Source organism: Argiope bruennichi, chromosome X2 (genome assembly GCF_947563725.1).
Source record: "Argiope bruennichi chromosome X2, qqArgBrue1.1, whole genome shotgun sequence".
NCBI lineage: Eukaryota > Metazoa > Arthropoda > Arachnida > Araneae > Araneidae > Argiope > Argiope bruennichi.
In genome coordinates this window covers 95,991,990-96,018,759 of record NC_079163.1, presented here as the reverse complement: position 1 = coordinate 96,018,759, position 26,770 = coordinate 95,991,990, and the positions used below count along the sequence as shown (strand labels likewise).

Here is a 26,770-nt window from a genome sequence, read left to right as displayed (position 1 = left end):
GGCAAATACATAGGACGCTGAGTACAAAAAGAGAAAATATCATAACCATCAAAACATTCGATAAATCCTCACGCTCTCGAATCAGAAAAACACATTTTTGATACTCTGTCTGTCTGTCGCTCTGTCTAACGTGGATTCCCGCTTGTATTGCTCTCCTTCGCCTTGGTTCACTTTCCTATTCCAAAAGCAATAAATATCTGAATATTTGGGACGGTGCAGCCTTCCCCAAGGTCCACAATTTTTATGCCGGAGGATCATACCTTTATAATGGAGCATACGAGAAAATATTGGGCAGACAAATCCCATTGGTTCTTGTAGATAAATTATTGAAATATTTTCTCCTTATGAAATCTGATGGAAGAAAAATGTTCTATTTATTCCTCATATAATATCGTGAATTCTTTGCATGAATATTGTTCGCTTTAGGGCTTAGAGTTTTCAAATCATTTTACCCTTTTTATATAGACCTTTTACAATAGCAAGCATGGTGTTATTGCATTTTTGAATGACAGAAAACCATAACTTTTTTTAAGTTGTGTACGACATTCCTCAATATTCACATACCGATCAGATTCAGAAACCAAGTGTTATTTTTTGTATTTGAAAAAGATAACATTTCTTTATTGTTTGTTACTAGTTTGTTACCCAAAAAGGAAAATAAGCATCACGGAAAAAGATTAGTGTAAAAGCAATTCAGTGCTTTCTGTTTATCTTCTTTAAATATAATAATTCAGTCTTTTATCTTAAGATATTTTTATCAAACACTTCAAGTATAAAGAAGAAGTCTTCATATAAAAGATTAATTTTTTATAAAACTAACATCTAATTCAAAGAACGGATTTAATTTTAAAGAAATGGTTTACAAATTAAACCATTTCTTTCAATTTGTATTTACAAGAGAACAAAGAAAAAGCATTCATTAGAACACTCATCGTTCTTTTAATCTATAAATGAAATTCCCTTTCATTTCTCCGTCTCTTAATTTACTTTCGGAAATGACCAGATTTATTTTTTGTTCCCCAATCTAAAAGCTCTTTTCCTCTTGTTTCATTTCTTTTGATTAATTTTTCTCGATTTGAGAATTCCCCAAATTCCACTTTCTAAGACAAAGGAAATCGAATCAGAAAGAATGCGCCAAATCAAAAAGAATTCTTCGGATGAAAAATATGATGGAGTGAAAAGTGTGTGTGACAGTTTCAAGATTTCCTCTTACGGAAGAAATCTCTCCATTTCCATTATAAAATATAAAGAATAAAATTAAATTCGGAGAATAAAATGAAGTTTGGAGAAAACATAGATAGACAAATTTTCTGATAAACGTTTACTTTTAAAATATTCTCTATACTTGCAAGTATTAAATAAAAACATCTTAAAATTCGTTAACATTAAAACATAAATGTACTAAAGAATATGCTAAAATGAAGTTCGGAGAAAAAATGGATGGACAACTTTCCTGATAAACGTTTACTTTAAAAATATTCTCTATATTTGCAAATATCAAAAAAAAAGTCTTAAGATTCGTTAGCATTAAAACATAAATGTACTAAAAAAAATATACTAAACAAGAATATATTAGTTTATCGATGCCCAAACTTTCATTCTCTGAACATCAATATCTGTCACTAATTGAGATGACAGATATTGATCGTTACTGGGAAAAGTTTTAATGGCCCCTGCTGCTGTGGTGAATATTTAAAAGCTGACTTCATCTGATCGATCTTGAAATATTTTTTAATTAGGAAAGCATTTTATAATGTCAGCATCAAAAGATGTATACAAAGTTGTTTTGAGCGATTAAACTCAAACAAATTTTAAACTAAGAAGACACACCAGAAACTTCTTATCTAAGGATTAAAATAAACTTTCTCGATCTCACCTGTCATTTTCACACTTTTCCACTTCTAAAATCCGTAGATGAAACAATTTTCAGAGAGTTGTCTTCAATGTTCTGGAAATGTGAAAGTATATACTCTCCAGCTTCTAAGTAATTCTTTCAAAAACAAAAATAGAAAGAAAGAAATTTTTGAACTAGAAATGTCAGGTAGTGTGAATGATCAGCAAAATTTTCTTATTTCTTTTTCTCCCCTCAAATGTTTTTTTCTTCGCAAAGAACTGCAAGGGACATATTCTATTGATACAACAGTCAGTTGAGAACTCTCTGACAACTGCGTCAACAAATTTCATTTTTTCGAAATGTCAAAGAAAAAATTTAGGAGGACTTTTCTAAACTTGCTTGGCAAATTTGATTGTGAGATTGAATGCTCTTTTGAACAATGAAGTTCTATCAATTTAGTTTGGTTGAAAATATCACTATATCTTATTAATTTTAATGCTGATAATTGAAACCGAATGTTTCATTGATAAGTTAGAAAATGAAAATGAATTCAAAACCTCACTATTTTTACTTAAAGATTAATAAAAGTAATTCAGATCCAAGCAGCTTAAAAATATTTGCCAAGAGAAGCTTTTACTCTGACATTTATGGTCAAATAAACACAGTCTAGAGATATTTTGTGACCAAGTGAGAGGAGATTTTTTTTTCCTGATAAATTTAATCAAATTTAAGCTAATTTTCATAAAAATATAACTTTAATCACATTTTCTTTTACTATAGATTTTAAACGAGGCTTCCTGTAGCAAATTAAGTCCATTGCTCTAAGTTAAGCAATTCATTATTACTAAATTTTAAAGAATAACTAATTCACTAATAATAGCAAGTGTTCACTAATAATCTTTAAAATGGAGTGGATTTTCAGTTAGCTATAACATTTTCAAGAAAAATGTATACAGTTTTTTTTTTTTTCTTGAAATAAAAAATTTCAAGAAAATCAATAAATTTTAAGCTTTATGCTACTTATGAATTCGAAGCTATTCTTTCTTATTCTCATGGAAAATCAAATGTTTTCTTAGAACTTTCAAGTATACTCCACATTCTGGAAAGTATTTATAATTATAACTGCATGCAAACAAATTAATTTGCCGAAGCCTATTCATAAAGTAATATCTCATTTTTCTCCATGTTCTCTTTCATCGCCAATCAAGACAGTTAGAAGTCCACAATCAGCTTCACTCATAGTCAACAAAAAGCAACTGAAAAAAGTTCCAAAAATACCTTCGTTTTCTTTCAAATACAAGATAAATGTATTTCGCAAAATTGGACATTCCCCTTGTCCCATTAAAAATATATTAGATTAGCTGTTAACTATTTAAATAATAACTCTTTATCGTTCAAGAATTCACCAAGCATTAAAAAAAATCACAAGCTCACAATAAGCCTAACACATAGTTTTCCCAATCCACGGCAAAACGTTCAAAAATTACTTTTCCTATCCTAAGCATCAGTAGCAAATGGTATACTTTGAAGTTGAACATTCTTTTTCTCCTGTCAAAAGATTTCTCGGGTTTCTTTTACCCTAAACCTGCTATCTGTTAAATGACCCAAAAAAATTTAAAGGTAAAAAAATATCCAAAAGAATTCTTTTCTCTCGTTTTTCTTCCAGTGCCTGTGCTCTGCAAAAAGTAATTTCTCGGTCAACAGTTAACCCCCATTTAATCTCATTTATATAGCAGCAAATAAAGGGAATTAAACCTTCCCATCCGTTATTGAAATACCTAGAGGGGAGAATTTCGTTTCCGTGAATATTGGACTGTCATTCCCCAAATTTCCTCCGTTCCCATAACACAGAATCGTTACGGGACGGAATGCAGTCGACTTCGGGGTATACTCGGAAATCTAATCGCACGTTTCACTCGTTTTGCTTGCCGTTACTTGTCATAAAAATAGAGAAGGTTTTGAATTATTTTCAAAGATTATCTTCACTTTCTCAGAGTTTTCATCATCAGACCTTCACAAATTAGCCCTTTGAATTCCGCTGCGGGAACAAAAGAATGAAAATTTAATTAATTTCCTGTCAGTTAATGGAGCTCAATTTTCTAAGCTCTTGCATTCAAGCGTTAACTGGATATGTACGTTAAGTCTTGCATGTTAAATGAAAGAAAAGAAATAGCAGATGTTTCTGTTATTCGGAATGATCGATTATGGTCATGACATACTCAGGGAGTTTTTTAATGCTTTTTAATTAACGATTAGCAGATATTTTTAAAGTAGCTATCCTTTAAACGTCAAAAATTATAAATCTTATTCAATAATACTACGCAATACCTGCAAAATGAAAGAAATTGTGAAATTATTTCGGGCATGAGAAATAATTGACATTTTTGTAGGATTTAATAATAATGTATAAATGATTTTCTTAGAATGGATTAGCATATTGATATAACCACATAGAGAAAATATCAATGAGTAATTAATCATTTTGAAGAAAAAGAATCAAAAAGGATCTGCAAAAAGTTAGTGTCAACTAGCTGGTCTTTTCTTGGGCTCTTATCCATAATTTTCAGATACTTTTAATTGAAAGCGTGTATCCTAGCTACACGTTGTTTTGCTAGGTAATAAAAGGTACATGCTTCTTCTTTCTGTGAAATCGCAAAAGATTCCAAAATTAAATTGTCTTCAGGCATCTGACGCGTATCATGTAAACATGAATTGACTACACTCGTATGCCAAAGCGCATGAAGTATTTGCATCAGGTGTACAAGAAAAAGTTGGCGGCTGATCTTTGACTTCAAACAGAAGAATGTATTTGTCGAGAGAAAGAATAGTGAAGTATGGGAGATATATAATAAAAATAATTGCGATTAATATTTTTTACTTAATTTTTTCCTCCTTCTCATCACTTATATATTTTCCCACGTATATTTGACAAATTTTAATTGCCATCCCTTTCCTGATGTATCAAAATAGATTATTTGATTTCACTTAATTCGTGATCATATCCAACAACTCGTCAATACCAGGCCAAATCTAATCAATTATGAACTCTCAATATTTTTTTCTCAATAAAAAAAAACAATTTCAAAAAAATAATTGCTTGACAAAAATTACTGTTGGTGAATTATTAATATTTATATCACTAATTTGTTTTGTTTTTTCTTTTCAGGTTAATTTTTGTGGCCAATCGAGAAATTGATAATCAGCGTTGCCAAAATTTCCTGAATTTCAGACAAATTATCACTGATTAAGCAAACGCATTACATCAAAACAGAATAAACCCTTTGACAAATAACATACCTCATTTTTACACAGATTATCTTATAAAAGAGCTTTCCAAATCCCCGTCAATAAAAATGAGGCGAGGCAGATACGAATTAACCACTGATGACAGAATTGCCATTTGGATCATTGGATTTTTATTGCTGTTCATTCTTTACAAAACCATATATTATTTTTATCTCCCTCAATAAGAGGGGGGTTTTTTTCGCAGCTGCATGTAGTTCCATTTAATTTTATTAGTTATGCCAGTCCCTAATTTATTTAAATACCCTTTAAAAGCATGTAAAATGTAGAATAGTAATTACCACCGGAATTTGTAAATAGTAGAATTTACCCATTTGCTTGTCAGAATGACCTAAGGAATAGGAAAATAGAATTCTATATTGCGTTCGTAGAAAATGTATGAAAATTTTTAACACAGTCTACAAATAAAATAAATAGCTTGAAATAATTTTTATGACCACATTTTACAAATTTTTCACGATTTTAAAAGTTCATGCATTTATTTAAGTAAATTTCTCACATCAATAGACCTTAATCGTTTGAAATATAATGGATTTGATACAAATACTTACACATTTTTTAGTATTTTTCATAAGCTTTTTTTAAAACCGTTTTATGGGAAATTTATTTACTGGCAATATTTTGATATTTTTCTACTCTAACTTACAATCCCATCAAATCACAACTTATTATTTTGATAAACTCCTTATGGTTTAGTAAATAACGTATTGTTATTTTGGTAAACTTCTTATGGATTATTAAATAACACATTTTTATTATGATTGAGTAAACAGCATAAAAGATTTGCTTTTTAATTAAGATTTAAGTCTTCCAAGTTAAAGATAACTTGCGGAAGATGAATCAAGAAAACAATGTTTATATAAGAATAGTTTAATTTTACATAATTTTCTTTGTAGAGAAAATCATCAACATTTTAAAGAAAAATTTTATGAGCAATGAATGATGCGTTATAACAACCTGAAACAGTACAATTTGGCTAAATCTGGCGCCATTAATTAGCAAATCAAACCATCAGTCAATAACTTTAATGAGAAATCAATCCCAATTGATATACCTTTAATCAATCAAGTACCTGGAAGCAAAAATACATCATCAACGCTGAAAAGGTAAGTAAATATCATTTTGTAAAAATATGTTTCAATAATGAAATTTTGCTAAATTTTTTTTAAATCTTAAGTTTTAACAATGGAGTTAATTCATGTTCATGTACCAATTAAAATTTGGAATCCATTGTATAACTTCAAGAAAGAGAATAGCATGACATTATAGAACACCATAAAACAATGAGCAACGAAATATCAGATGATTTACGCGGTTTCGTTTATTATATGACAGTGCCCCCGTACGAACTGACTCCATTGATTTTAACCTAATTTTATGAAACTTTTAGGCAAATATCACATCCAAATTCTTTGTAATTTCTTGTTGAAATGTTAATGGCTCCTTTCTAATTCTTAAGTACTGGTTAAAACTTAAAATTCTTTAAATTTAGCTAATTTATCAAACAATTATGCATTTTCTCAGCGTGTTGAAGAAATTATTCTGTTACTGATACTAACACTCGATTTTCAATTAATTATTTCGTCATTAAATATGTAAATAATGGATAAAAATAAAGAAAATAATAATTTTTAAAGATTATAGAAATGTAGCTATTCCATGTGCTGCATCAAATCAGTCACTTCCATGAATGCTTAGTTCGATGACTTATTATGGATTGAATTATTCTTAACTCCTCAAAAAGTATTGCGTATTAAAACATTTAATCATTAAGATGCTTAATAGCTTATTGTATAAATTAATGTTATATTTCCACAAATTAATGTTATATCATTATAAATTAATGTTTAATTCCTTAAATACTGCACCTAGACGTATACATTCCAGTTACAAAATTTCATTCAATAATGTATGGAATCGAATGAATACACTTAGAGTTCAGCAGAGGTTGATAACAAAAAGATTTAAAAAAATATCCAGCCTCCATAGCGTAAAAGTAAAATATTTCTCTTACACTCATCCATGGATACACAAAGTTTTAAGCGTTTAACAATAAAATTTACAAAGATATTAAAAAGCAAATTCATCGACTTGACCACTTTTTCATATCTCTGATTGTTTGAACGAATCTTACATCTGCAGGCACTATTCATAATTTTTGACATTAAGAACGTCTTCTTGAAATCATTAGCAAAGATTTGCTATGTTAACAGGAAGTGCATCATACTTAAAAGAAAGTAAACGATTCCATGAATAAATGTGAAAAGACGTCAAATCAGGTGATCTGGATGGAAATTTCAACTATCCTTCTAAGTCAATTATGCCAAGGAATTCTACAATAAACCATCATTTTACTGCTGACACCATGAGTCAACTGTAAAATGAAGAGGAGCACCATCACATTGCAGTCACATGAGTGGAAGCATTGCCATTGCCTATTCATATATTATTGCGGAATTTAAGCTTGCTTGCATTTTATTTCCTTCCTCGCCGACTTGCAATGTTTTAAATAAGAAGTAATTCAAAAAAAGTGAGGTTATTTCAAAAATTGCATTTTGATTTTTTTTTTTTTTTTTTTTTTTTTTTTTTTTGCATTTTATCATTCTGCATTCAGGCAGTGGAGTAGCGAGGGTCATTGGGATCAGTGACATATTATGAATTCTACAACCCTGTTTGTCATTAGCGTTTTGAAAAGGGTAATTCGCACCAGGGACATATAATCATTTTTTTTTTTTTGCCAATTTATGGTGCTTCACTTTAAAAAGTATATAAACGCAAAAATATTTTGTCCCATGATTCCTCCTAAAGCCCCCGTTCCCATGGCCTGTGTGTGCCATTCGTCCGGCGCATTTTGTCCTCTTCCCCTCATTTGTGGTTATCCGAGGCTCTTTGACATCTGTTCATTTTACCGACAGTTTGCGGGAAGCTCCCGATTGACGTCTACAGATGAAAGTGGTCCTACAAAGGGTCAGATGGCTGATTTACAACCATAACCGTAAAGGCAACGGGCCATGGGAACGGGACTTAAGACTAGCGTCCGGGTGATCTATATCCAATGGTCCTATCTCTCCCCGATCGCTATATCACTGCATTCAATATAATATATAAGAATACCCTTTTTCTTTCAGTATAAAATTCTTCCACATAAAAAAAACATATTCTTTTACAGCACACTGGGAGGAAATGCAACGTATGTTTAAAGTATTTTGAAATGAACAGAGTTTGACATCTCACAGAAAATGGAAGAAAAAAAAAGGGAGTGGAAACTTCGACCTATTGTTCAAAAAAAGGTAAAAAAAACACTCGGTTTCTTCTTCTTTTTTTTTTGTATTAACTTTATTTAGTTTGCCAAATAGAAATTCCCATGGAGTGGAAAAGAATGCGATCTTCCGTGCTCATGCTTGAAAAAGCTTCAAAGAGTTTCTTTCTTCCTGAATCAATAAGCAGCAAATACGAACGAACTAAAATCAATATCCTAAGTTCTCCTCCAGTTTCTTATAAGAAGACATAAAAATCTGATATAAGATATATATAAACATCAATAAGAGCTAATAATGGCTTCAGGGCCCATATTTACCAATACGGAGAAGAAAATTGCTTAAACAATGAACTTTCACAGAAAATGATTGCGAGGGGGATGGAAAAAGAGTGGATATTTCGATTTATGCTTCAAAAGGAAGGTAAAAAAAATCACTCACAATTTTAGTTCATTGACTTTATTAAGTTTGCCAAAGAAAATTTCACATGGGATGGCAAAGAATGCGATCTTTCATGTTTATGTTTGGAAAAGCTCCAAAACGTTTCTTTCTTCCAATATCAGCAAAGAGCAAATACCAAACGAGCTAAGATCGTTATATAAGATCTTCTGTAATTTCCTATATCATGTGGTAATAATCGTATATGAGATATTTATTCTGATAAAAACTAATAATAGCTTCAGGGTTCACACTTACTCTTACAAGGAAGAAACTGTTTAACCAATGAAGATGGGACAACAAATGGATAGAGATTCAAGAATTAAGAATGTCGAAATAATAATTTGATAGAAGGAAACATGTTATGGGTTTTTTGGAGCAATAAATAGAATGAATATTAGATTAATTAATATTAGCAAATTTTATGATGCAAAAAAATAATTAATTGAATCATTTGAAGCTAGAATCATTGGATAACTTAATTTCCAAATATTTATGAAAAATATTAGTTAGTCTTAATACCCTTTTATTTAAATATGTATGTGTTCATATTTGCAAGGATGAAATTTTGTAATTGATTATCACACATTTTCTGATGTGTTATTGTTTTGAAATTTCGAATACTTTTGTGTTCTGGATGAAAATACACTATTTTAATAACATTTAAATTTAATAATAAATTAAATGATTAATTTAATTTAATTTTTATTCGAAATTCTTAATGCCGTTTAAATGTGAATTTGAGAGAAAAAAATTAATTTCAAGGTTCCATAATATTTATAATAATAAAGAATAAATTAAGAATAAAAAAATTTAGAAAATAATTACAATTTAAAGAAATATATTTTATAGTACACTAATCAAAGAGTATTTTTTAAAATTATTTTCATTCAGATTTTTATATTATTTTTGTACCTGCAAATTAAATATTTAATAAATAAGAATAATTAGAAATAATAATTTTTCTAATTTTTTTTTGGTGGTGGTATCATGGTATAATAATACAATTTATTAATAATGGTAAATATATATCACCCCAGTAATTCAAATTTTCAACTAATTGCTATTAATTGAAGCTTCATGAATATTAATCGGAATTGATATACTCATTTGTATTAAACTCTACTCAATTACTTGTGGTGCAGAAAAAGCAATAATGAATGCTCTTATTACAATTAATAATTAATTTTGTCATCAGTTTTTTTATAGTCGAAGTATAATTGTATTTAAGATTAAACGAAAATCGGTTTTGAAACTTTATTTACTTATTTTTAGTTTGTAAGATTTTAAAGATAATTTTTCTAATCTAAGATACATAAGTCTATTTTATTTTATTTGGATTGTTGAACTAGTAATATTAATAGTTCAACAATATTTTATAGTCATTACTAACTATTAGAAATTAAAAGAATCTTCAAATCCATTACGAAATAAATTAATGATATTGGAATTAAAAAAATGAAAGTTTAATCAGTATGTTACGCTAATCAGCTTCAATCTGTTAATGCGAGTCAATATAGCCTTCACTCTAACGGCAAAGTCCGTAAAAGATATGCGATGAACCTGTGATTCACACTTGCCTTCACTCTAACGGCAAAGTCCATAAAAGATACGCGATGAACCTGTGATTCACACTTACTAAACCTAATTCGTTACGTGAATTAGGTAAAATCATAAATAATTACTTGGTCTTAGTTTGAAAAAATTGTAGCAAATAAAAATAGGCCAGATATCATTAATTTTTTTAACATTATAGTGGCCAATATATTAATTCTAGGTATTCTTTATTTTGGAAAACTAAATCTGAGAAAATAAATGTTTAAAAAATATATCAAAAATTTATGGGGTTAATATCCCGTGTATGTGTATATATTGGGTGGAGGAGTTTGATGATAAGCTCTTAGGATCAAAAAGAAAGAAGAAATGATAGAAACAGCAGTCAAACAACAATTGACCATAGCAATAAAGACAGAGTATCAACAATCGAAAAAAAATCTCAAACTATAAAGTTCCTCGGGCGATACTTCAATGTCTTTTGAAAGCTAAAGACTGCTGTAAAAGAAATGTCAAATCATTTGACGTACGTGAACGTTCAAAAAATTCTTTGATACTTTCGTGATTCGAATGGAAAATGTTAAATTATCTCTGTCGTTTCGGGGGAAAACGAAAAGAAATCTCAGTCAGAAAAAAGAAAAGAAAACCAAATAGATAAAGTTGGGAAAAAGTCCGCAGGATATCATTGTTACACTCTTAAATCATCTCAAGTTTGGCTTTTTAGTTGTTATTATTTTTTTTTCTGCCACTCAATGTTATGGAACATTTCAGTTTAATGGACTGACTTTTCTTCAGCATTTCCACATTATTATCAAATTTCCAATTTATTTCAACATTGGATTTGTGAAAATAACAAGATAAATTCAAAAGTATGAAATATAAAGAAAACAGTTGTTCTTTTTATTTTCTAGTATACGATGTCTATAGAACATATTGTAACTGTAAAAAAAATTCAAACTCGAGACTTTGATGAATCTCTATGTTTCAAACCTTTCTGAATCCAATAAACACATTTTTGGAATTATGTCTGTCTCCTGTAAACACGATACCTCAAAAACATTTTGAGCTAGAAAGATGAAATTTGGTATATGGACTTCAGATAAAAATTTTAAAAGAAATCCATTGGCAGGAAGTCTATCTGTCTGGCTGTTTGAGTACATGTGAATTCGATGACTACAAAATGTAAAGCGCTAGGTAAATAAAATTTCGATACATGTTTAGCATCAAATACATCGATTCTTATCAAATTTTGAATCAAATTTGTCGAAAAGCTGAATGTCTGTCGATCAGTATTGTTGCAAGCATGTAAGCGCAATAATTAAAAAAACTCAATGACTAAAATAAGTTAAATTTTGTTTAAGATTTTGTGATTCGTATTGCAGTTTTATGCTAAATTTCGGTTTCGGTCAGTCGGAAAATAAAGAGAAAAATACATATTCGATTTTCTAGAATTTGTGCATTGACCTCATGCCAGACATTAATTTACTTTTAAAAAATCGCATACTAAGTGCAGTAAAAACGCTAGATTCATACCAAAGATCAATCTTTCGTAACTACTGTTCACCAAAGTTAAGTATTTAATATCTAAGTACCAGTTTTCTGGAATATTTTACAAATCATACTATTCTCATATCTCTGATTCTGAAAATAAAAATATATGATAAATGTGCATGTTAAATATGACATCGAGATTTAAACAACCTCCCGTTGCAAAAAAGGAGTATAGACATGTGCATTGTCATCTGACCACTAATAGCCAATGCCGTTTTAAAAAACTCTTATGCTGTTTAAAAAGTAGACATTTCTATAACTAAACAAAAAATTTTACGATAAATAAGAAAAACAGCTCTAGTTTAATATCTATTACCATTGCTGTTGTTGCTTCTCATGGCACTTGCCACGGACAAGCCCACTGTTACGAAGACAACGATTTTAGGCAGCAGGGAGAGCGTCTCTTGTTTTTATAGTAACGCCAGGCGGGGCCAAGAGTGCGACTTAGCTACTCACGCATCACTAATTCGCTTGCACAACCCTTTTTTACATAAGGGCACATTCACATATCATGCCCAAACCGGGACTAGAACTCGGTACGCCCAGATCACGTGGAAGACGCGCTACCTCTATGCCAGGACGCCGGCTCCCAGTGCATGTAGTTAGCACTGGGAGCCGGCGTGCACACTTTAGATGTCATGCGCAAAAATTATAACAAATTATTGTGACATCAATTGAACCAATTTAAATATACTATTCATACTGTCGTTTAATACAAAATGTGTCGATTCGTAATTGAGGGTATGATTTTGTGTCATTGATTGCAACGTCTATCACAACACATGATGGATGCCATATTTAATATTTGCTATCTAATAAACCAAATAGATGTTTTCTATTTTTAAATGTTTTTCAAAATCCGACGCTTCCTTCATGTAATATTTTGGGACACGGCATATTTTATTTCAAAAGAGAATGAAAAAAAAAAAAAAAGGAAAAGAATATTTCATTTTTCTCCACAATCTCTTTTGTTTACTTGTCATCATCTTTTTTTCTTTTTACGAAGTTTTATGAGCGTTCATGAAAACTTTCACGAACTTTTGGAGCACTCTTTAGTTTTAAAGAACCGTAAGAATTTTTCTTCGTTTATCTTTAGAGATAAAACAAATATTTGTTTATCGCATTATTGGAGAAAATGAGATCATTTAGATTAACTGCGCACATAAAATGAGTCTTAATAGTACATTAAATTTCTTATCAAGGCAGAATAAAATAATTTATTTAAATTTATCACATCTCTTCTTCATTGAAATTCGCAAATACAGTATTAAATTTTTAAAGGCATTTCATCTAAAATTGTAATCGAGATAAGTAGTAATAATGTATGTAAGTATTATCTTTTTAATTTAAGCTTTCAAAAATATAAAAAGAATTTAAGCTTTATAATATAAATATAAAAAGAATTTCAAATAGTAAAAAAAAAAAAATCAAAAATTACTAATAGCAGTGCTTTAAATTAGGGGACTGAGTACCAGGATATCCTCTATATTTTTACAGTTATCTTTTATAAACCTACTTAAATTAATTTCTATTTTCAAGATAATAAAAAAATAGCCTTTAGATAATCTTTTGAGAAGAAATAACAGAAGTGCTCGGAGAGTAGATATTGTTCAATGGGTACCGTTATATTTAAAAGACGAAATGAAAAAATTGCATTTTATAATAAAATCTCCATTTTTTTACATTATTTTACAGTTCTAGGTGTATAAGAATTGGAAGAAGTCATCTTCAATTGAAGCAGTAATTAAAGTAATCAGATAAAGTGATCCAAAATTAACCAGGACACTGCCGAATTTTAATTCTTTGTCTCGGTCCCAGTTACAAGCTGTTAGCGGTCTTGCTAACATAAGTAGATCGAATTAAAAATATGAAAAATGAATTTTATTTAATTTTTAGATTAAGTGTCTTGGAATAATTCGACCAAATTTCGTGAGTTACCAAATTTTACCGTTCGTTCGTTAGTAAATAGTTACCAAATTTCAACACATACAAAATGGTAAAGTAGGAATGTGTGTGTGTGTGTGTGTGTGTGTGTGTGTGTGTGTGTGTGTGTGTGTGTGTGTGTGTGTGTGTGTGTGTGTGTGTGTGTGTGTGTGTGTGTGTGTGTGTGTGTGTGTGTGTGTGTGTGTGTGTTAGATTCAAAAGAAACAAAATGATTTGTGTATAACTGTTTGCATTTAGAAATGAAAAGTGGGTAAGAATAGTTAACTTATCATCCTCTGTTTTTTGAAACATCGCTTGCTTCCAAAAGTATTTTTTTTTTTAAATTTATTTCTAAGACAAATAATGTATAAAGTGGTCAAACAAGATACCAAACTCACAATTTTTTACATTTTATCCCAAAATAGAATAAATTGCCCCAGGTTCTCCTATTTTTATGTTAATTTTACTCTAAAAATTAAGTAAAATCTAACTACATTTGATTTTTTAAACAAAATAGAGTTTCTGAAAAATTATCTTTCCCAACTTTTATTTTACAGAAAATGTGATCTTCTTACTTTAATACATAATAGAAGTTCAAAATTCCACTTGCATAGCTCTTCACTCGCTTTATCCTTTCCATTAAATATGTAGAGTAACTGGAATCGAAGCTTAAATAATCTGGTCAATTTAGCCTGGCCTGCTTTCCTGTTCAAAATTTCTGGTATTAATATTTAACCAATGTTTCAATTTCAAAAATATGTATGCAGCTTATGTATAAGAACTAATGTAAATAACGTTTTTTACATGATTATTTAGTGTGTATGTGATAGTATGTGCTTTATGTGCTATCTATATGTGAACTGTAACGAAAAATTTTACAAACATTTAGGTCCAGCTAATAACGTTTTTGAATTATCATGTTTTCAGATAGACAGACATAAATCCAAAAAGGAATTTTTAAGACTCAAGAAGTTCGAATAACAGTGTCGATTATCAAAAGTTCGAGGTCGAATTTTTCGTCGATTACAATACTTTTTTCAAAAAAATAAACGCTGCAGAATCCAGAAAATAAATGCTGCAGAATCCAGAAAATAACAGCTAACACTTAAGTTAAAAACTGCAGTTAACATTTAAACAAAAATTCCTACATTCAGTTTAAAATGATAATTTTTTCATTCAATTAACAAAAAAAAAAAAAAAAAAAAAAAAAAAAAAAAAAAACCTTCCAAAATATATTTGGATTTTTCAACCTGTTATTCAATACAATTTTATATTAACAATTGATTGATTTATGTGAAATAAAGTAAAGCAAAGCATTTTAGTGCATCCTTCGCCTGAATATTAAAGCAAAATAAATCAAATTAGCATTAATAAGGCAGCCAGAAGAGAATATGTAATTTCCCCTATGATTAGAGATGACCTCGCACAAGAACATTTTTGGAAACACCGTTTTTACCCCATTTCCCCCTAATTTAAACGGCGTTTCATAATTATTTTAAAAGATTTTGAGCACAAACATGAGCTGTTCAGTCCTGTGAATCTGACAACACAGGCTTTTAATATCCACACGCGGTAATGCTTTGGGAAAAGATAAGAATTTTTTTGCTATTACAGCACGAGACAGACGAATAATTCAATATGCATTCATTTAAGATGAAGAATTATCAGAAAGTAAAAGTCAATAAATGTACCAAAGTAAGCTAATAATGGAAATTTAAAAATAAAGCTCGGCATCTCCAATAGATGAGTTGTCGTTGTGCAGAAATTAAAATAGTGTAAAATCTACAAAATTTGAAAAGATTGCAAAGTATTAATATGATTTTATAAATTGTTCATATTAAAATTCTTGGGGCTATTCTTTTAATTCCAGCAATTTATTAAATAATAAAAATTAATTCCTTCAATTTTACTAAAAGCTTTTCTTAAATTTTATATTCTTAGATCTGTGTAACTATATTTCTTCATAAACTGCATCAAAGAGATTCGAAATACTTTTAGAAATCTCCGTCATTTTTCTTTTAGGAACGAAATCCGAACTTTAACAAAATGGATAAGATTATTTTTTTTTTTTTTTTACACTTCTGTCCATAAAAATGGGAGTATCAGGAAAGAGATATAGATTAGTTGGAAATATCCAAGGTAGGCTATAATTTTTGAAAACTTATATATAAAAAACTCAATTGTTCTCGGCATTCTCAAGATTTCTAATAAATATGGTACACACTTGACGAAATCGGATTCAGAAAATGTAAAAGATTTGAGTTAAACACAAATGCTTAACAATGTATTGATAATTCGGTATGCATTATGCAGCTAGTGATTAGACATAATTGGCCCATAATAAGAGAGCATCCTGCACAATTCCAAACTTTAAAAGACATCAAAACTTTGTATAAAGAGAAGATCGTGCATTTTGCGGGTTGATTGAAACTGCCATCAATTATATTTGCTTGAAGTCAATAGAGGGAAGAATGTTCTATCAGCTGACGTGAGAGTCAAAATACCCATTCTCGAATCAGGTCTGGAAGATAAACATTTGGTACAAATGGCAGTGATGGATTGTACAGCAATTTTCATAATATTAGCATAACAATAGGCGCCAGAGGACCACTGTGTAATGTTTGTTAACGCTGTTTAAAATTGATTGTCAGAAGCAAGCGTTCGCATCTCAATAGGCTCATTACTGCGGCTTCTTAAAAACTTCCATCAGAGATGGTTGAGATGGCAACATACTGCTTCATATAAAAATAAACTATGTGACTTTTCAATAACAAATTTGTGTATTTGATTTTGAGTGTGGCTCCTTGACTAAAGTAATGTTTCATCAAGAAACAGTGAAAATAGTTTTGATAGCTTTCTTGGTAATCACGAAATGAAAAATAGAAAAAGAACACAAGATTTGAGAAATGAAGAAACATGCTTGAATTAAATGCGACAGTAAATTATAAGAAAGAAGTATTAAATATTAATTATCCCTCTTTGTATCTTAATAATTAAAAAATATAATTATTTGTAAAATACAAATTATTTATTTTCGTTTGTTTGAATAAAAACATGAAAAACATGTTTATAAAAACTTGAACTATGCATTATTGTTTTGATGATAAATAAGCCACCTTTTTATTAAATGCTTTTTGCCAAATTCAATTCAGAAATTCTTCAACTTCCATAACTTCTTCCCATAAACTTCGTTTTGTGGAATATTCACTGTTCATATAGCTAAATCAAATCCTGATTATTTTCATGAGTGCAGAAACCTATTAACGAATTCATTATCTTACAATTACCATGAGCCTATACAAAGAAAGTACGTCAAATATATATAATTAAATGAACTGGTAGTTAGAACTAATTTAATTATATACATGTTGAGTCAATTGGCGATTTGTTTAGAGTACTTAGTTTATATATAACCTCCATAAAAATGACTTTTTCCCTTTTGAATATTTTTGAATAAAGATCAAAGTATTTTTAATCTATATTTACCAGAATTAGAAGAAATTTTCGTTCTATGAATTCATCGATCAATATGTTTGAACATTTTACTTACAAAGAAGTGATTTCATCATATTTCACAATCAAATTTGTCGAAATCTGCTGATTTGACTCTTTGCGACACAAGTGGAACCTGAAAAACTTATCAAAGAATTCTCGAGACTGGAATCAAAAATTTTCAACAAAAAGAAAATCTTTACATTCATCTGTTAATTGTTTGTCAATCTGCATCTAATATTTTATATATAATTGGACTAGATATATTGCGCAATGATAACTAATAATATAATGCGGTGTAACTTAGTGAAATAAAATGCTTTTTCATATGCCCCTATTACATTTCAAAATGGATATTACTTTCCACCAAAAGAGATCATTATCAACTAACATCATTATATAAGCAAGATCAGAAATTATGGAAAAATGGATATTATTTTCCACCAAAAGAGATCATTATCAACTAACATCATCATATAAGCGAGATCAGAAATTGTGGAAAAATGGATATTATTTTCCACCAAAAGAGATCATTATCAACTAACATCATCATATAAGCGAGTTCAGAAATTATGGAAAAATGGATATTATTTTCCACCAAAAGAGATCATTATCAACTAACATCATCATATAAGCGAGATCAGAAATTATGGAAAAATGGATATTATTTTCCACCAAAAAAAATCATTATCAACTAACATCATCATATAATCGAGATCAATAAACCGAATACCCAATAGCCTTTCAAAAATTAGCTGGAGGCTACAATGAAAGGCAAAATTCTTTTGTTTGTTGATCATGCTTATTTGGCGTTTCTTTTAAGAACTTTTGTTTGATTTGCATAACTACTAACTTGTCTATCATTGTACATCCGTGATACATAATTGATAGAAGACAATACTCCAAATCATTAAAGTTACGAGAGATAAATTCTGCAGGTTTTCTGAATATGAATGAATTTACATGCACAAAATTATATAGAGACCTCTACCGTCTACGATCAAATTGTTGTAATCTATCATAACCGATAATCTGAAGAAAGGAATGACAAGAGAACAACAAATTAAATTAAATCAATGAAAGCATTCTAAATTTATAAAATTCTACTTTAGAAGAACGAAATAAATGAAATCAAAAGTTTTCAATTTCGTCTGTAAGTTAATAAAAAAAAGTAATTCTAATATGCTAAACTTTTTGAAAAATAAATGCTACTTTAAAGAATAGTGAGATGAGAATGCAATGCTACTTAAATTTAGAATTAAAATTAACGATAAAAATGTGTTCAGCGTCCATGGTATTCCACTGAAATAAAAATGAACCTCGAAGCCTAATTCTATCTTTTTCAAACCAAGAGATTGAGTCGATGCTGGAAGCTAAGTGCTCCTGTCTAGTTCAACCCCAAACTTGTCTTTCAACTAACTGGGAGAAGCGGAAAACAACAGCTTTTACTGGTCAATTTCCAACGCTTGTCTTTGTTGTTGTTGAATAAGGTATGCTTCGTGCATCCTTTAGTAAATACGAAATTTATGTATGAGCAGAGCTTTGAAGGCAAATCTTGTACTTTTCCTTACATCCTCAATAACACCGAAAGTCACTTTAGTATTAGGCAATGGCTTTTTTTATCTGAATATATAGAAAAAAAGCTGAAAATTGAATTAGGAACTACGTGATCTCTTGTTTCTTTCTTTCTTCATAAGACCAATGCTTTGGAAAATTGAATGGTGTCTCAAAGAATCTTCAATCTCCCAGTTTAATCATATTTATAAGAAATTTTAATAATTATTATATTGGTGAAACTATAACTAGCAATTTAATTCGATGTTATGTTTTTAATTGCGAATAAGCAGCATAATTCAAAATTAATCTGAAAAAGATTAAATATACACACATTTATAATGGATATATTCTTTCAATTAAGGGAAAATTGTGTATTTCTTATTTTTATTCGAAAAAGTATCCATTGTTAAAATATTTCCAATTCTCGAAACTTCATACTATTATGGTAAGCACAGGCAATTAAATTATAATTTTTTTTAAAAAACGTAAAATCTTTACAAAAAAGGGAATCTGTAAATTATTGAAGATTTTAAAAATCAAAAATTTAGCTCACTGACATTGTAATTAGATTGTTAATACTTATATTATCATTCTTGGCAATAGCCCATTTATTAAACATAGCGATAGCATAAGAATACTAAATGAAATCTAGCCATCAAAATTGACAATTAATGGGAAAAATAGAATTTGCAATTAAAAATCCAACTCAGATTAGAATAGCAGACTGATTTTTTCCTAGTATTTCGAAAATAGTGAAAAATTTATCCTTTGTATAACGGTTTAATTAACAGAGAAAGAAAATTAATTGATTTTGAAAGCAAAATAATTTACGGTTGAAAATCAATACTAAAAATTCATTAACGTATTAGGACTTTCTTATATGGTAATTTTTGAATTGATCCTGAGAAAAAATTTTACTAAAACTAATGCAAGCGATCCTGTTTTTACAAAGAAAATAACATTGAAAACCTTTTGCTATGAGTATTTTAAATCGTGAAATATTTTCATATCTTAAGAATATAATGCTTTTTCTTTGAAATATTGAAGGAAATGAAGGGAAAATATTGAACTTTCGATTTCGTGAAGTCGTTTTATTTCATTTTGGAGAAGCACGCATTATGTACAAGAGGAGCGACGAGTAACACACAACACAGAACGACACAATAAGAAATGAGGAAAAAGCTCTTGAACATTTTATCCCTGGTCCATTATATATCCTGAGATATTGATAGGGAAAATATTTCTCCAAAGTGCTTATATACAATGAGATTTTGATAGGGATTTTCGCTACACGCACCGAAGAGGCAAGAGAAACACAGGGATCTTTTAAAAAAGAATTTGTAACATCAGCGATATTTTGTTCCTTCACTCGGATTGTGGGAAAGTTAGGTTTTTAGTCGATTCAGCAATTTTACAAAGCTTCTCTTCAATTAATTAAGCACAGAAAGTGTAATTGGATCAGGGGATCAGGAAATAAGAAAATATTTTAGAATGAAGTTACTATGGGCTAAATTAAGATAAAACCTTGGAAATTAATTAATTTGAAATTAGTGTTTAAAATATCATTACACACACACGCGCGCACACACACACACACACACACACACACACACATATATATATATATATATATATATATATATATATATATATATATATATATATATATATATAATACAAGGGGGTTCATTAGCTAATTTTTAAACGGTTAAAGACATTTCATTCTTATTGGAGAAATATTTTAAATGACGTAAAAAGATTACAATTTATGTTTGAGCCAGTAAGTAGAGTTCTTAAAGAATTACGAAGTCTTAATTTTTTTTTTAATTTCTTATAGCTCTTAATTTTTGACTACTAATAATTGACGACTATTAATTGACTTGAAATAATGAAATTCAAAATTTCATAACACAGTGAATTTTAGTTGCTGAAAAGTTTGTTTATTGTTGATATTATTGTTTAAAATATAACTATGTCAAGAATATTTTGCTAAATATAACTATGTCAAGAATATTTTGCTAAATATAACTATGTCAAGAATATTTTGCTAAATATAACTATGTCAAGAATATTTTGCTAAATATAACTAACAAAGTCGAAAATGCATAAAAATTTAGGATTCGCAATTTTTTCAACAATGTATTTAACAATAAAAAAAGTTATAAAATTCAAAAAAGTAAAATATGATTCTTTACGTCATTTAGAATATTTCCTAAAAGAAAAAAAAAATTCCAATATGCTTTGCTCTTAAGATTTAGAAATTAGTTTTTGGTCCACGATTAGAATGAACGCCGCGGTTAGAATGCATATATGCATATTCATCTGCAGAAGAAGAGTTCCTTTCTCATCCAAAGTCTGCAGTTAACAGGAAGAGAAATACTGACTAAAAAAAGAATTACTCATGCGAGTCTTCATTTTCCCTAGGTCAGCATTTCGACTACGAAGGCCAAAACCATTAATCAAGTTGAAATTTGGCACTCGACTACCATCTAGCGGAGGACAAAAACACTAAGATCGATTGACTTTGTTGGGCTAAAATTGCTTTATGAATAACGCTGAAACTAATTGTCATAATTTCTTTTGCGAGTTCCTGTTGTAGAATTTTCTTATCTTAGAAATCCATTAGTTATCCGAATCCAGGGTTTTTAAAATCTGTTTTTATTTTCTATTTTCAATCTCGGTTGCTTAGTAAAACAGAAAAATATGGAATATTTTGGCGAACGTTTACTTATTCCATTTTTCCAAATTTCACCCCTAAAATCTTCCACAAGATTTCAATCTGAAGAGATAGAATACCTTTTTTATCCAAAATTTTATCCATACAACAATCAATGCATTGTTTAATTCGTCACTTAATTCAAAGGAAAACTTCAATTAATTTTTAATTCAGTAATCCCCCTTGCTAACCGTATAGCTTAAAAATAAACTTATTATGTTTGGAAAAAAGAAAATAAGCATGGAAATCGCAGTCGAAGCGGAAGTTGCAAAGGGTGGCAACAAGGGAAGGTGACAAGGCAGTAAAGGCTAGTAGACAATGCATAAGTGCGAATTCGTGTTGGTCGCAAAAAGAAAAATTTGAATATTACTTTCTTGGATTTCTGTTTTTCTATTTTCTTCTGCGCTTTCCAGCATTTTCCTTTATAAAAATTGATTCTCCTATTTATATGCAAAGCATTTCAATTTCGTTTTACTTTTTCGCTTTTTCTTTTTACAACTCTAATGTTTTTAGCATACTTTGCAAGTTTCAACAGAGAAACAAATGTTTCTTCGGAGATAGGCCGTTAAATTCTATTTTCTATTTTCTCTTTTCACATTTGTTATAATGATTAAAGGTGCTTTAGGGTAACTAATATTACGTTTAATAGAAATTTTTGCTTGAAGTGATTCTCCCTTTTTCTTTCTATAATAATATAAATTTTGTATCCACAAATGAAATGAAATGTTGATTATTTGAATCTACCTTGATGAAAAAGATGACCACTAATAATTCCAAATTTATTCAAACAAATTGTTAGGCTTAAGAAAAAAAAATTAAAATAATAAATATTAATATTTGTTATCCCTCCATTAATAAAATAAATGCTCCAAATATTCAAAATTAATAAAATGAACAGTTGACATTTTACAGTGAACATACCCATGGTACAATGATGCTATAAACATCTAGTTTTTCAAAAGAATTTACTTTTCCACGCACATGTAAATAGATAAATGAAAAATAAAAGCAATTACAATTTTTGAGCATAAAAATATGCCTTCATATTCATTAACCAATTTTATTTTCCGATTTTTTTTTCATTAGATCCAAAGAAAGTTTGAATACTACATCATATTCTGAATTTTAACTACATATTTCCATTAGACTAATGTGCGCAAGATATTCTTTCTTAGAAGGACTTTTGTTTAACGACGTTAGTAATTAAATACTAAATTATTTTTAGGAAAATCGATACTAACAAAATGAAATAATGAAGTCATTCTAAAGCACCAAAACAAAAAAAAATAATATTTTTTAAAATATTTCATTTGATTGTCGTACCAGAGTAATTTTTACATCAATTCATCCGTCATACATGTCAAATTTGCTTGCATCGCTACCTTATCTAAAGAGAAAATATCATGTTTAAATTATACAATTTGTATAAATATAATCAAAAAATTTTGAGAGCGAGAAAAGTACCATTAAATAACTTCTCTTTCTCCTCTTCGCTTTCTTTACACAGAGTTTGTTTTGTATCAAATGATTGATTCCTTTTTTTTTAAATTTTATTTACAATGTCCTTCTAGACCAAAATAAAACATATTTTAATATTTTGTACAGCTTAAATTAAATTTTTGCATTGTTACATAATTTCCTCTCAGTTTACTTTCCTTGAACACAAAGATCAAAAGATCTTCTTTTCTTTCAGGATAAAGGTTTACTTTTTGATATTTGTTCCTGGAACATAACACATCAAAAAATATGGCTATCAATATTACAATCAAGGCATCAATTTGGTGTGATAAAATCCAATAAACCGTTTTGCCAATCTTTCCCAAATCATCTCAACAGAAATTCTCCATCACTAAAGAAAATCGTCACTGCTAATGGTCCTTTAATGGCTTACAACAAGATCAAGAACTCCTTCAAAAAACTGCATTCAGGTTTAAAATCAAAATGGTAAGCCCTAGCTATGATAGTTTATAATTCACATTTACTCAGTTAATATAACTCTCGCGTTTATTTTCTGACTGTGAAACAATTTGTAGAAAGTGAGATCTCTCATCAAATGAGCTTAAAGGGGAAATTCATAACAATTAAAAATCATGAATTAATAGAGTCGCAACATTTTGGAGAATTGTCTGATAATTCTTCGGGCATCGATAATGTAAATAAGAATTTAATTAACAAATAATAATGCTTCGTTTTGTTTCAACATATATTACGATTGCTTATGAATGTCTCTAGAAGATTTATCACAGATCAAAAAAACCATAAAGTTCAGTTTGTAGACATCGCAAAACTAAACATGAGTATTATTTATTTATGAAAGTTGACATAGTCTACCTTAACTTTATAAATGTCATAGAAATGATATTTTTTATATTAACGAAACCGTATAAATGTAAATGATTGATACAACATTTTTGGAAAGTAATTTCTTGAAATAAATTTGAGTATTTCTTTTTTCATAATCTGTTTTCGCCCATTATTGATAGGAAACTGCGCTTTTTTCTGTGGTTTAAAAAAAACAGACTTAATGCTACTTCTGCATTTGTAATCTTTTGTTGAATTCCGCGATTAAAGGATTATACAAATAATATTTCCTTTTCTATTAAAGACATACTTCAAAACTGCACACTAAATAAAAAAAATTAATGAAATAATTTATTTTAAAAAAGTAAGTACCAGTAAAAAGCAAGCAATAAATCAAAAACTTTATTGTTCTACAAAAACTACGATTTAACGTATTTCATTTCCATAAGCAATAAAAGAGCTTTTCAGTTTACTGAGCGACCTCAAACATAAAAACTCTGTAAGCATTGTGTAAATTCTGAATAACATAACGAAGCACAAATGGTGTAATAAATTTCATGTCTGCCAAGAATCTGTACATCATTTATTATTAAAGAAACCTTTAATAATTTCATTTTTGTTTCTTTTACAGATATCACATATGAAATTTCAACGGCAGAGAGAAGAAAAATGAGATTTCTGTGTAAAAAGTAAAACAGATGTTGGCTATTTCTCCCATTGTTTGAAAAACGTTGCTTCAGAATGAATTGGAAAAGAATGTACGCAAATTGCTACGTTCTAACTGTGTATATGCATCATGATAGTATTGAAATGGAATTTATTCGTGCAAAATTAGCGTTAAAAAGCGTTATTACAATAAAATTTAACCGGAAATAATTTCATTTCCAAACTTTCCATATTTATAATGGATATAAGGGTTTGGAAAAAATATCTACCTATTTTCTCTACAGAGAACAGGCATTTGTTTTGAAATTCCTCCTAGGAAAAAATAATAGTTTTCAAGGAGAAACAAGCAACGGAATAAAAAATATAAAAAAATTCGCACAAAATAATAATTTAGAATAAAAACAGATTCGCACAAAAAAAAATGCTTAGTGTATTACTCTGTAAAATAGGAGGATCTTAAATTATAATAAAGACAATTAAATCTCCATTTTTTTTCATAAATTCAAACCCATGCATTTATTATCCGAACTTCAGTTCCGTTAACGGATTTTTTTTTTCTTTCTTTCTTCTATCAAAACATCTGGAATTCACCTCATTAAATCTTTCTTATTCCAACCCTAAGATGATACAAATGCCACGGATTTCACTCATTAATTCCCCTTTCACCAAGCGCAGTGAAAACACTCGTAATGACTAAGTTTGAATCGGAGATAAAGCAGCAACCTAATGAATTCAGAGCTGATGTCAGATGGTCGTAAAAAAATCTGTTTGAGCTCTTTAGGTAATTTATATTCATCAACAACAGTTCATTTATCAAAGTTACCAAACGCTTTTAGAATAAGCGGAATTATATTCAAAATCTATTCTCAACGGTAGTTACCACGCAAATCAATATTTTGTTATGAAGAGAATAGTTCCAACGTCTTTGTTTCTTATGATAACATCCTTTTTTTTTTTTTTTCGAATGCATGAGCATTTATATGTGAGAAAGAACTGTAAAATGCAAGATCAACATGTTTTCATTCTTACACATTAAGGTGAATGCACTGGGGTGAAGCTTTTAAATTATCTTAATGCAGAAATAAGATGAAGACTAATACCAAGCATATAATATAGCAGAGCACATGAATCACGGAAAACAAGGTAGAAACTGTTAATTTTGGAGTGAAATTGTAAAATAAAGTATACAAAAATGTTTTCATCAAATGTCAAGATTCATTCATAATATATTAATCTAATTTTAAAAATATTTTCACCCTAAAAAGTACTCTCATCAGTGATACGGCAAGTTTATTTTTTTAACAAAGGTTAATGAATTACAGAAACATTCTGCGAATGAATTTTTGATTAAATAGTTAAATGTATTAACTTTATAAGTCTAGTACATATAACATCATCTTCTTTTCTATTCCACATTTTTAGATTTTTTTTATTCGGTTGTTGTAATTCAGTACAATTTCTGAAATTTATTTCCTGTTTGTTGCATTTTTCTCTCATGTGATTTTTGAACATTGTAAAATACTAGACTTATTTTTTAGATATGCAATTAACTAGATGTATGAAAGGAGTTCAAAGGGAATGGATTAAAAAAATAAATCTGAATGCAAGTACTGTCTAAGAAAAAAAAACTGAATAAAGAATAAAAATAAAATAATTGAGAATAAAACGAAAAACTGATGAAAAAAAATAGTTTTAGCAAATGCATAAAAGATTTGAGCATTAATTGTAATAGCAGCTGTTCGCTGTGTCCTCGATCTATGGATATTCAAATGCGCACCACCTTCTCATTAAAAATTGATTTTTATGTTCGCTATTTATAAGAATAAAAAGATATCAAAGAGAAAATCAGTAAGAAACCATTCAATTAAAAAAGAAATAAAGAAATATTGGAAATAAATTGTTCAAAAGTAGGTTTTATAAATTGACACAAAGCGTGCAAATGCATCGGAAAATTTCAATTAAATCATACAAGCTTTAGTCTGCTAAAGTATGTTATAGTATTTCATTTTTCGTAGATTAAATATATGGCATTTTGCCTGTATCGAAAAGAGCATTCATACATTGTTTATAATACTTTTACAAAAGCTTTAATACTTTGTTAATAATAATTAATACTTAATAATTACAAAAGTTGTTCTACTTTTATTAAGATACTGAAATCAGAAATGTTTTTTACAT

The 26,770-nt window shown here is 28.9% G+C and overlaps 1 long non-coding RNA gene across 1 annotated transcript; it reads left to right on the top strand.

The window, feature by feature from the left end:
- Positions 1-5,882: 5,882 nt before the first annotated feature.
- Positions 5,883-25,910, top strand: LOC129960795 (uncharacterized). The gene is made up of 4 exons (XR_008783688.1): positions 5,883-6,243; positions 8,307-8,427; positions 23,319-23,569; positions 24,558-25,910. It is a non-coding gene; the product is annotated as an uncharacterized LOC129960795 (long non-coding RNA).
- Positions 25,911-26,770: the final 860 nt, after the last annotated feature.